This window comes from Jaculus jaculus, chromosome 18 (genome assembly GCF_020740685.1).
Source record: "Jaculus jaculus isolate mJacJac1 chromosome 18, mJacJac1.mat.Y.cur, whole genome shotgun sequence".
In the NCBI taxonomy this organism is placed as follows: Eukaryota; Metazoa; Chordata; class Mammalia; order Rodentia; family Dipodidae; genus Jaculus; species Jaculus jaculus.
Genome location: NC_059119.1, coordinates 29,278,428 through 29,291,864, shown reverse-complemented (window position 1 = coordinate 29,291,864; position 13,437 = coordinate 29,278,428).

Here is a 13,437-nt window from a genome sequence, read left to right as displayed (position 1 = left end):
AATTAGCAGAAAAGCTGGGCATGGTGGCGCACTCTAATCCTAGCACCCGGAAGGCAGAAGTAGGAGGATCACTGTGAGTTCGAGACCACCCTGAGACTTCATAGTGAATTCCAGGTCAGCCTGAGCTAGAAGCAAAACCCTACCTTGAAAAACCAAAACCAAAACCAACCAAACAAACAACCACAAAAATAAACAAATTAGAAAAAGCTCATTGTAACAAGCCTCACCAATAAAATGGATCAAGGAGAAGACAATATCTGAGCTTGAAGACAAGGTGGTGGAATTGGAACATTCCAACAAAGAGAAAGGTAATAAAGCATGAGTGAGACTGTTAAGACATTTGGGACACTATGAAGTGGTCATATCTAAGAATTATGGGCATAAAATCTGGAGAATCATTTCAGTCTAAAGGCTCATTAAGTAATTTCAACAAAATCATACAAAAAAATTTCCCAAAGTCAAGGAAAAAGATGCTAGCACAGATACAGGAGCCGGTCAGAGCACTAAAGATAAACCAGGAAAATAATTCCCTTTGTCATATTGTCATTAAACTGTAAATATGTAGAGCAAAGAAAGCATATCAAAAACAAGAGAGAAGCACCATGTCACTTCTAAAGGCAAGTGCTCCAGAATCACAAATTTCTCAACAGAAACTTTAAAAGCCAGGAGAGCCTGGAATGACATATTTCAAGCTCTGAAAATCAACAACTGCCATCCCAGAGTACTGTAACCCAGCTAAGCTCACTGTCATAATGCAGAGAGAAAGAGGACCTTTTTGTGACAGAAACGGGCTAAAGAAGTGCACGGTCGCTAAGCCAGCTCTAGAGAAGATACCTGAAGAAATCCTTTGGAGCAAAGAGAAGGAAAAACACATACGTTAGGCCACAGGAAGATAAAACCACACTGGGGCAGTGATTAGCAAAATAGTACTAGGAAAACATCAAACATGACAAAGTCAGTAAAGTGAGAATGAATATATAGCTTTCAGTAATAACATCAATGGTCTCCGTTCTCCAATGGAAAGACACAGCTGTTTGTAGTAAAGAGTAGGTTCTATATGTTGCCTCCAAGAAAAACACCTCAATATCAATGACAGATGTAACCTTGGGGTGAAAGGATGGTACCAAGCATCTCAAGCAAGCGGAACTAGGAAAGAAGATTTTTTTTTTCTCAATTTTTATTAACATTTTACATGACTATAAAAAAAAAATCCCATGGCAATACTCTCCCCCACCCACTTTCCCCTTTGAAATTCCATACTCCATCATATCCCCTCCCCATCTCAATCATTCTACTTACATATATACAATACCAACCTATTAAGTACCCTCCTCCCTTTCTCTTCCCTTTATATCTCCTTTTTAACTTACTGGCCTCTGCTCCTGAGTTTTTTCAGAAGGAGATCTTGCTAATCTAATGTCTAACAAAAAAAAAAAAAAAAAAAGCCTTCAAACCAAAATTAGTCAGAAGATATAAAGAAAATCATTTTATACTGATGAAGTGAATCACCAAGAAGACATTATAGTTTTAAACATATACATACCAAACATGGGAGCACCCAATTTTATAAAATAAATGCTACTAGATGTAAATTCATATGTTAACCCCAGCACAATAGTAATGACTTCCATACCCTGCTCCCAACAATAGACAGTTTATCCCAACAACAACAACAATAACAAAATAACAAAACAACTGGATGAAATGGCAATTAGATCAAATGGACCTAACATATGTTTCTAGAACTTTCCATTCAAACATTGGAGAATACACATTCTCCTTGGAAGCCCATGTAATGTTTCTAAAACAAATCATATAATGATACAACACAAAGCTTAACAAATGCAGGAAGACTGAAATAACTTCTTGTGTTTTATCTGCCCACAGTGGAATAAAATTAAAATCAACTGCAAGAGAAACTGCAGAACAACTTCATGCAGGTTGAGGAGCACACTACTGAATGGTGGGAAGTTATCAAACAAATCAAGAAGGCAATCTAAATATCCCTAGAATTGAATGGAAATGGAAACACAGCATACCAAAACTTATAGGATGCAATGAAAACAGTTCCAAGAAGCATGTTTATAAGAGCCTATGTGAAAAAAAAATCAGGAAAATCTCAGATAAATATATATTTTTTTAATCTTTGGGAAAAGTAAAACAGAATAAGAACAACAACAAAAGGCTGCAGAAATTAATGAAATGGAAGTGCAAAAAGGGAAAAAGGAAACAAAGAGCTGGCTCTTTGAAAAGATAAACAAGATCAAAAAAACCTTAGCCAAACTAGCCAGAGAAAAATAAGAACCAAGTTAATAAAATTAAAGGGAGACATTACAACACATACCAATGAAATTCAGAAAATTATTATAACATCCTTAAAAACATGTTTTCCACTAAACTTGGAAATGTAAAAGAAATGGATTGGTGATACATGTGGCCTATCAAATAAAATCTAGGTGAGATAAACATTTTAAATAGATCTATAATAAGCAACAAGGTTGATGAAGTCATTTTTTAAAAATTTTTATTAACATTTTCCATGATTATAAAAAAAAAATCCCATGGTAATTCCCTCCCTGCCCCCCGACACTTTCCCCTTTGGAAGTCATTTCTAAAAAAATTAAAAATCAACCAGTTTAAAAAGTTGGCCCAGATGCATTCACTGCTGAATTCTGTCAAACCTTAAAGAACTAATAGCAGTGTTTCTCAATTATTCCACAGAACAGAAAGGGAAAGAATGCTCCAAGCTTTTTATGAGGTCAGTATTACCCCTATACTAAAATCAGAAAAAGATACAAAAAATAAAATTGTAGACCAATATCTCTGATGAGCATTCTAAAGAAGTGAAAATTATCATTAAAATGTTTGTCAACAAATCAAATGCAAAAACACACCAAAAATCATTCACCATGATCAGGTTGGCTTCCTTCCAGAGGCGCAGGGATAGGCCAACACAGGCAAATCAATAAATGTAATACATCACATAAATGGTCTCAAGGACATAACTCACATGATCATCAGGCTTTTGGCAAGTTCCAACATCCCTTCTTGATAAAAGCCCCAAAGAGACTAGGAATAGAAGGAACATATCTCAACATAATAAAGGCTATATATATGCAACAAACCTACAGTCAACATGATACTAATGGAGAAAAACTCCAAGTATTTCTATTAAAATGAGGAACAATAAAAAGGTGTCTACTTTTTCCATTCTTTTTAAAAACTATTTTTATTTATTTGTGAGGAGAGAGAGAATATTTTGGAGGCTTTCCCTTTTCCTCGGGAGTAGGAGTTCTCTGTATTTGCTCCTCTTTCCTTCTCTTAATCTAAGTTTCTCTAAATCTTAAAAGAAAAGAAAATATGAGTGCATGACGACCTCTTGCCACTGTACACACAAACTCCAGATGCATGTGCTACGTTGTGTATCTGGCTTTATGTGGTACTGGGGAATCAAACCCAGACCATCAGGCTCTATAATCAAATGCCTCTAACCACTGAGCAATCTCTCCAGCCCTCCATTCTTATTCAATATAGCACTTGGTGTCAGAGCTAGAGCAGTAAGACTGGACATAGAAACAAAAAAAAGGATATAAATAGAAAAGGGAGAAATCAAAGTGTCCTTACTTGCAGATTATGAATCTATGCATAAGAAACCCTAAAGATTCCACCAGAAAAAATTTGTAGATCTGGTAACTTTCAGCAAAGTGACAGGATACAAAATTAACATATAAAAATCAGTAGGCTTCCTATATTTTATTAACAAACAGGTTGAGAAAGAAATCATGGAAATAATCCCATTTCCTATTGCCTCAAAAAAGGAAAAAACAAACAAACAAACAAACACCTAACCCTTGAAATAAATTTAGCCAAGGAAGTGAGGGACTACTGCAATGAAATCTTTAAAATTCTGAAGAAAGAGGAGAAACCACAGAGGAACTGGCGAGATGAGCAAGAGTGCTGCTTCCACTGGGAGCCTGACAACCTCCACCAGGGTGATGGCGACAAACACTGAGGATAATCAATGTACCAAAACAGAGGTCCAGAAGCTGCTGAGAGCTCAACACTAAAGTAGACTTAAAGCACACCCACCAAGGCTCAGGAACTTTTGTGGAAGAGGGAGCAGAAAGAATGTAAGAGCCACAGGGTGAGAGGAAATATCCAGAGACATTGCCACCTGCCCCCCACCCCCACCAATGACTGACTTCTGCTCTCATGACTCCTAACCCACAACTCCGTGGTGTATACCAGCTGTGGTGGTTTGATTCAGGTGTTCCCCATAAACTTAGATGTTCTGAATGCTAGGTTCCCAGCTGATGGAGATTTGGGAATTAACGCCTCCTGGAGGGAGTGTATTGTTGGGGGCCGGCTTATGGGTATTAAAGCCAGTTTCTCCATGCCAGTGTTTGGCACACTCTCCTGCTATGGTCCACCTTATGTTGGCCAGGGGGTGATGTCCACCCTCTGCTCATGCCATCGTTTTCCCCTGCCATCGTGGAGCTTCCCCTCCAGCCTGTAAGCCAAAATAAAACTCTTTTTCCCAGAAGCTGCTCTTGGTTGGGTGATTTCTACCAGCAATGCGAACCGGACTACAACAGTAAAGTGGTACCGAGGACTGGGATTGCTGCTAGACACCTGACTGTGTGGCTTTGGCCTTTGGAGCTGATTTTCAAGAGGACTGTGGGAGGATTTGAAACCTTGGCCTAAGAGATACCTTGCAGTGCTGTAAGTACAGCTTGATGGACTATTCTGGTCTGAGCTGCAAGAGCTGAATGCAGTAAGAACTATTGACTGTGAGGTTTGGCTTATGAGGGTGAGAAAGAGCTTTGCTTGAATTGGGCTAGCAGTTTGTGTGAGAAGCTTGCTCTTGTGCCTATGTCCTGAGAAGTTGTGCAGGGTTGCTTTGCGTAGAAATGAACTGGTGTGAGCAGAGGGATATGGCAGAGAAAGAAAAATCTTTGGGTGAACTGCTGCCCGTTCAGCTGCAACTCAGAGATTACAACCTTTGAGACTGGGCTAGCTGACCTGCGCTGAGACAACAGAAAGAATGTCGACTCTTTTGAAGGGGCCTGAGTGCTCAAGGAGTGTCCTGTTCTTCAAAGTCTGCTTTATTCCCCCCTGGATTAACAAATTGGCACCCTACCTGGTATCGTGGAGTATAAGAAATGCTGGAAAGTGGGTCATTGAGTTTGCAACATGGTCTTGTGTTTTGGAAATGGCCATGGGCAGTGTGAAGTGGGTTTGCTGGTTGCCTGCATAGAGACCCCATGGGGCCATGAGGATGAACCGTGGCTTGCAGTGGAGACCCAGTGGAGATGCCCGGACCATGAGATGGCTGCCAAGGAGCTACCGGCCCTGATGAAGTTTCCCAGGACTGTGAGTAGCCTAGCTGGAGGGGTGGAATTGGAATGCCAGAGACTTGTTGCTGGTTAGAATTATCGGACTTGAAGATTTGTCACTGGCTAGAGTTGTGGACTTGTAGCTACAGAGTTTGATGTTTGCCCTGGTTGTTTTAAATCTTGTATTGGTTGAATGTTTCTTTGCTTTGCCCAGTGCTATCTTTTGCAGTGTGAATATTTATTCTGTGCCATTATGGGTTTTTTGAGGTTATATTTTGGTATTATGGCTCAGTTAAAAGATCTTGAGCTATGGGGATGTATGAACATCATTGGGATTGATAAAAAACTATGGGGACTTTTAAAGTCAGACTGAATGCACTGTATTTTACATCATGCATGGGTATCAGTTTATGCGGGCCAGGGGCGGAATGTGGTGGTTTGATTCAGGTGTCCCCCATAAAATTAGGTGTTCTGAGTGCTAGGTTCCCAGCTGATGGAGACTTGGGAATTAACTCCTCCTGGAGGGAGTGTATTGTTGGGGGCCGGCTTATGGGTATTAAAGCCAGTTTCCCCATGCCAGTGTTTGGCACACTCTCCTGCTATGGTCCACCTTATGTTGGCCAGGGGGTGATGTCCACCCTCTGCTCATGCCATCGTTTTCCCCTGCCATCGTGGAGCTTCCCCTCCAGCCTGTAAGCCAAAATAAAACTCTTTTTCCCAGAAGCTGCTCTTGGTTGGGTGATTTCTACCAGCAATGTGAACCGGACTGCAACACCAGCAATCCCACTAAGGAGGCCCTCAGTGGTATGAGGACAGGAAAATGATGGTTCTAACATATGATGTGTCCACACAAAGTTTCTATTTAATAATAAATAAATGAAAAGAAATTGAAGAAGACACTAGGAGAAAGATCATCTCCCATGCTCACAGATTGGAAAAATTAATATTGTGAAAGCAGACATACTACCAAAAGCAATCTACATTTAATGCAATCCCCATCAAAATTCCAATGCTATTTGTCACAAAAATAGAAAAATAAAACAATATAAGATTTATTTGGAAGCACAAAATACCTTGGTAACAAAAAAAAAAAAAATCTGAGTCAAAAGAATAATGCTGGTGGTATTATCTTAGCTGCTTTGAAGTTATTCAATAGATCCATAATAATAAAGCTATATGGTACCTGAACAAAAAAAGCCCATATAGATCAATGGAATAAAACAGAAGACCAAGATATGAACCTACATAGCTGTAGACATCTGATTTATTTTCTAGGAAGGGTCTTATTCTAGCCCAGGCTGACTTGAACACTCTGTAGCACAGGCTGACCTCAAACTAATGGTGATCTTCCAATTTCAGATTCTAGAAAGCTGGGATTAAGGCCACCACATCCAGCCTTAGCCACCGGATTTTTGACAAAGATGCTAGAATGTATACTGGAGAAAATATAGCCTCTTTAACAAATGGCGCTGGGGCAACTGGACAACCAAATGCAGATGAATGAAAAAAAAATCGCATATCCTTTAGTGATGTACAAAAATCAATTTCATATGGATAAAAGATCTTAATGTAAGACCTGAAACTGATAGAGTTAAAAATCGGGAGAGCACTTCAAGATGTAGGCATAGGGAAGGACTTTTGCATAGGACACAGGCACTCAGGAAATAACTCCAAGAATTGACCAATGGGACCTCATGAAGTTTACAGGTTTCTGCACAGCAAAGGAAATAGTTCATTGAATGAAGAAAAAGCCTAGACAATGGCAAAAACCCCAAAACTTTCTAGCAATAAATTTTTTCCCCTCTCAGTCTCTCTTTTATTTTGATGTCATGATATTTTCCTCCTATTATGATGGTCTTGTATAGGTAGTGTCAGGCGTTGTGGTGAGAATTAGGAGGAACCCTATACAGTGCTGGTGGGAATGGAAAGTACTCCATCTCTTACAGAATACAGTGTGGAGGTCTCTCAAGAAATGACAAACCTTCCATGTGACCCAGGTCTACCACCCCTGGGTGTTTCCTCAAAGGACTGCCAGCCATCATATAACAGAGATACTTTTGCACACTGATGAATATTGCAGCACTGGTCACAATGACCTTTCATCAACAAAGTGCCCAACAGCAGGTAAATGGGTAGAGAAAATGTGGCTAACACATGCAATAGAAGTTCTTCAGCACACAGAAGAATGAGGTCATGTTGTTTGCAGGAAATGGATGTAACTGTAGATTATCATATTAAGTAAAATAAGCAAATTTTATTTTTTAAAAAAATATTATATTTATTTGAGAGAGAGAGAATGGGTACACCAAGGCCTCCAGCCACTGCAAACAAACACCAGATGCATGCGCCACCTTGTGCATCTGGCTGTACGTGGGTACTGGGGAATTGAACCTGGGTCCTTTGGCTTTGCCAGCAAGCACCTTAACTGCTAAGCCATCCCTCCAGCCCAAATTCAGCCAGTTTCAGAAGATAAATGTTGTGTCTTTTCTAATTTGTGGTTCTTAGGTTTTATCTAGGTCATAAAATCATATATGTGTACCTGCTATGAATGCAGAACTGTCTCCTGGGGGACAAAGGGAGCTAACAGGAGGGGCAGAAAGGAGAAAGAGAAGGATGGGAAGTTATGAGGTGATATATGCTTAAAGTACAATGTATATTTGTATGAACATGTCCACACATAGCACACTACCACATACAATGAATATTCCACAATTAAAATTTTAACAAGAATTCATGAAATCAGTCTGTTACCCAATTGTCCCAAATATATTTTATAGCTATTATTTTGAATAGCTTAGATCCAAGGAAGACTAAACATTGCATTAAAACAATAAGCAGACCACAGCTTAGTTTCTCAGGCCATAGAATAAGCAACAATTCACTTCCACTGAGGTTATGCAAAACCTGCCATGGAAAATGTATTAGCAAGTGACATGGTGGTCTTTGCTATGGACAATGATTCATGATTGTGACTATGCATGGCTATGTTTCAATAAAGAGCCATTGGTGAACATTGGCATAATTTTCATGGATCATAAAACATCTGTTTTGATTTTTTTTTTTTTGCTTGTGTTTTTCAAGGTAGGGTCTCACTCTAGCCCAGGCTGACCTGGAGCTCACTCTGCCATTCCAGGATGGCCTTGAACTCACAGAAATCCTCTTACCTCTATCTCCTGAGTGCTGGGATTAAAGGCATTTTTAACCACTTAAGACTGTACAATTATTCCTAGATTACAGAACATAGGAAAACAGGCCTTGCCAACCCTTCGTGTATAGAACTAACTGCACACATGTCATTTTTCCTTAAATTTGAATCTGAAAATAGAGATTCACAAGAAGTTACAAAGAAGTGACAGCCATCCCATGTGCCCTTTCACTGCTGTTCTGGTCACACTACCTTTTGAAATTTGCTCAGTGAACTTAAGGCCTATATTGTACACTAATCGTGTGGATATATTTTTGGCTTTACACTGGGTTTGCTGACCTAACTGGGACTGACTCCCAAGCTGTCATATGGGCCACAATTTTTGTATGTTTTTCTGTCTTCGGTTCAAGTTATTTGCAAAAAACACAGGCTGGGGGTTTTCAAGCATCCACCACTGAATGCTACTCCCATTGGCCTGTGTTCTCTGGCTAAGTGCTAACCAAGCTTTTCTTTAAAAAAAATATTATTTATTTATAAGAGAGAGAGAGAGAGAGAGAGAAAGACAGAGAGGATGGGCATGCCTCCAGCCACTTCAAATGAACTCCAGAAGCATGTGCCACCTTGTGCATCGGGCTTACGTGGGTCCTGAGGAGTCAAACCTAGATCCTTTGGCTTTGCAGGCAAACGCCTTAACCAGTAAGCCATCTCTGCAGCCCAAGCTTTTCTTGTATTGACAGCATTAGCCAATGTTTTGAGATGCTGTGGAGAGAGCAGACGAGAGGGGCCTGTGGGAATGGGCTCCAGCTGTAGAGTGACAGCCTAGAGACCTTCTCCCCCCCCGTGAGTCCAAGCAGCAGTCGGTGGTTTCCTGATGCCAGGTACCATATGGCACACCAAAGGGAACTGGCACTCCCAGAGTGAAGCCAGCTGGAGGGCCACACTTGCCACCCATGGGGAATCGTCAGCACCTCTGAATAATAGCAAGACAGAGATTCTCCAAGGTAGAAAGGCAAAGATCTTGTCCCCAGAGCTTCTTTCTTCCACTTTCTAAGCCCACTGGGTCTCAGCTCAGCCCAGGGCTGGGGGAGGGAGGACGTGAGCATTTGCTTAGGTACAGACAAGAATTGAGTAGGTCTACATTTGACCCCGCTATTACATTTATGGCTCTTTTTAAATCTTAAAATTTTTTTTTTTTTGCTGGGTGTGGTGGTGCACAGCTTTAATCCCAGCATTTGGGAGGCAGAGGTAGGAGGATCACTGTGAGTTTGAGGCCAGCCTGGGACTACATAGTGAATTCCAGGTCAGCCTGAGCCAGAGTGAGACCCTACCTCAAAAAACCAAAATAATAATAATAATAATAATAATAATAATAATAATTTTTATTGACATCTTCCATAATCGTAGACAATCACCCATGGTAATTCTCTCCCTCCCCCCACTTTCCCCTTTGAAACTCCACTCTCTATCATATCCCCTCTCCCTCTCAATTAGTCTCTCTTTTATTTTGATATCACCATCTTTTCCTCCTATTATGATGGTCTTGTGTAGGTAGTATTTTTTTGGGGGGGGGTTCAAGGTAGGGTCTCACTCTGGTTCAGGCTGACCTGGAATTCACTATGTAGTCTCAGGGTGGTCTCAAACTCATGGCAATCCTCCAACCTCTGCCTCCCCAGTGCTGGGATTAAAGGTCTTTTTAATTCTTTTTTAAAATTTTTGTTTATTTTTATTCATTTATTTGACAGTGACAGAGAGAGAGAAAGAGGCAGATAGAGAGAGAGAGAATGGGCGTACCAGGGCCTCCAGCCACTGCAAATGAACTTCAGATGCGTGTGCCCCTTTGTGCATCTGGCTAATGTGGGTCCTGGGGAATCGAGTCTTGAATCGGGGTGCTTAGGCTTCACAGGCAAGTGCTTAACCTCTAAGCTACCTCTCCAGCCCTCTTTTTAATTCTTAAATGATAAAATTTTAAATCTTTAAAAAATTAAATTAAGCTTAATTTATTTGAGAGAGAGAGAAAGAGGCAGAGGGAGAGAAAGAGAGAGGGGATGAGTGTGCCTTCGTCACTGTAAGCAAACTCCAGATGCATGTGCCACTTTGTGCATCTGGCTTACATGGGTCCTAGGGAATCAAACCTGGGTCCTTTGGCTTCACAAGCAAATACCTTAATCACTAAGTCATCTCTCCAGCCCCATAACACAGTTTAAATATACAGAATAGTAAAAAAAAAAAAAAAAAAAAAAAGTGCTGCTAGAACACCGGTCAACAACTTACTCTGATCAATCCTGGTATTGTGATTTACATTTATTTTCAAGACAGTAAAGCATAATGAATATAGTTGAAATTCTTCGTTAATGAAGCCTTGAGGATTGTTTGTGAATTGTGGACTTTGACCCTTGGCGGTTATATGTGCTTTGCAAGTCTCCTTTTCCCAATTTAGCTTGTCTCTCCACTGCATGTATCCTATCTTTTGTTGAATAAAGGGTTTAAGTTTCCTTATAATCAAAATTTTCTTCTGCTGTGTTGAAAGCAACAAATATGAAAATATTTTTTGGTATTCACTCTTAAGGGTTTGACATCATGTTATTAAATATCTCTAAACTTTTCCTTTGTCAGCAGTAAGGGGACTGAGACATGGCTCCACACTGTCACTCTCAATGGCCTGAGGAGTCTCCCCAGATGTGTCAGTTACTTTCTCATTGCTGAGACAACACACCCAACCAGAAACCTTATGAAATGAAAAAGTTAATTTACAGCTTACTTTTTCTAGAGGAAGTTTCATCGTGGGAGGGGAACCACAGTGGGATCGGACAACTGCGCATTACATCTTCACATCAGTCAGAGAGAAGTAGCAAGAGTGAGCTGAGTGGGGCAAGCGGAGCTAGGGTAGGCCATAACGTCCCAAGGTGCATCCCCAGGGACACACTTCCTCCAGCAAGGCTCCACCTCCCAGTGGCTCTACAACTTCCCCAAACAGCACCACAAGCTGGAGATTAAATATTCAAACACACAAGGCTATGGGGGACATCTTTACTTTCAAACCACCATACCAGACTTCTAGGAACCTTAACTCATGCAAACCCAGAATAAATAAATATCGATATCACAGACCCATGTGATCTTTTACCTACTTTTCCTCTGGAGGTTACATTTCATGACTTAGTTCGGTGTACAAAGCCAGGAAATTGACAAGAGTATAATTTGTGTACATAGCAATTTGCTTAATTTTTATTTTAGATAGAGAGAAAGAGAGACAGAATTGGGACACCAAAGCCTCAGCCACTGCAATCGAGTTCCAAATGCTTTTGCCACCTAATGGGCATGTGCGACCTCGCGTTTGCCTCACCTTTGTGCGTCTGGCTTCCTTGGGATCTGGAGAATCGAACATGGGTCCTCAGGTTTCACAGGCAAGTGCCTTTACCGCTAAGCCATCTCTCCAGCCCATGCATAGCAATTTTATGCCATTTTATCACACATACAGACTGGAGTAACTAACCACTGCCCAAGAGGCAGAAAGATCCATCACCCCAACCATCTCCCTGTGCACCACCACTGGATCTATTCACCTCCCACTGCCCCTCCTCCAGCCACCAGTAATCTCTTGTCCTGTATGGGCTTATCATTTTGAGAAAGATACGTCAATGGGCTCTCAAGTTACATCTCAAAAGGTTGCTAAGAAAACTTTGTTTACCTCTCTTTTTGGTAAGTGAAGGTGTAGGGTGGCTCTAGAGATGCTTTGGATGGGGTTACAGTCTAATAAGATGAAACCAGGATGAGCCAGAGAGATGGCACAGTGGTTAAGACACTTGCCTGCAAAGCCAAAGGACCCAGGTTTAATTCTTCAGGACCCACATAAAACAGATGCACAAGGTAGGACATGTGCCTAGAGTTTGTTTGCAGTGGCTAGAGGTCCTGACATGCCCATTCTCTATCTGCCTCCCTTCTTTCCTCCCTCACTCCCTCTCTCCACCTCTCTCTCTGTCCCTCTCACAATTAAATAAATAAATAACATAAAAACAGGAACTGCTAGGCTTGCACAAACAGTTCAGTACAAGTCTTTTCCCTGCAAATGATATTTCTTGTGAGATTCCAGGAAAAGTGCAAGTTCAAAGCTGGGGAGGAGTAAAATGTCTTACGTGATTGTGAGTTGTGTTGGAATTCTTGCTTCTCTGCAGATAAGAGGCTTAACCACACCCCTGGACCAGAGGCTCATTTCCCTTCTCAGGTCTCATCTCATATTTTTTCCATTCTATCCCAGCTCTCTTTCACCCTCTCAGACTTTTATCCCTTAATCTTAAAGGTTGCAGAAGTCGAGCATCAATCAACTTCGATAGCTTCTTCAGAGCTGAGCAGAGGTTTAATCCCTGCCTGCCCAGGGATGGAAATCTTGACTTGCCTGGGCTCAGGAAGACATGAGAATTCAGAGCTTGGGGATAAGGGAGCACTGTACGTCAGCAATGACAAAGGAGCCCCTTGTGTTGTTGTGGTTTGGATATCAAGAGCCGTCAGGCCTTGTGAGATAACTTGTCATCCTCTTACCTTTGGAGTTCAGGAGTGAGATTCCACAGAATGTTAAAACGGAAAAATATTAAAAAGTGTATACCAACAGTAGTTACATATTGATAGTCATAAAAGAATCCAATGGTGGAATACTAGCAATGTTAAAAACCAAAATAAGCTGGGCGTGGTGGTGCATGCCTTTAATCCCAGCACTTGGGAGGCAGAGGTAGGAGGATCACTGTGAGTTCAAGGCCACCCTGAGACTCCATAGTGAATTCCAGGTCAGCCTGGGCTAGAGTGAGACCCTACCTCAAAAAACCAAAAAAAAAAAAAAAAAAAACAATAAAAAAATAAATAAAAGTAAAAATAAAAACCAAAATAAGGGGATGGAGAGATTTGCTTGCGAAGTCTGACAGTCTGGGTTTGATTCCCCAGTACCCACATAAAGCCAGATGCACC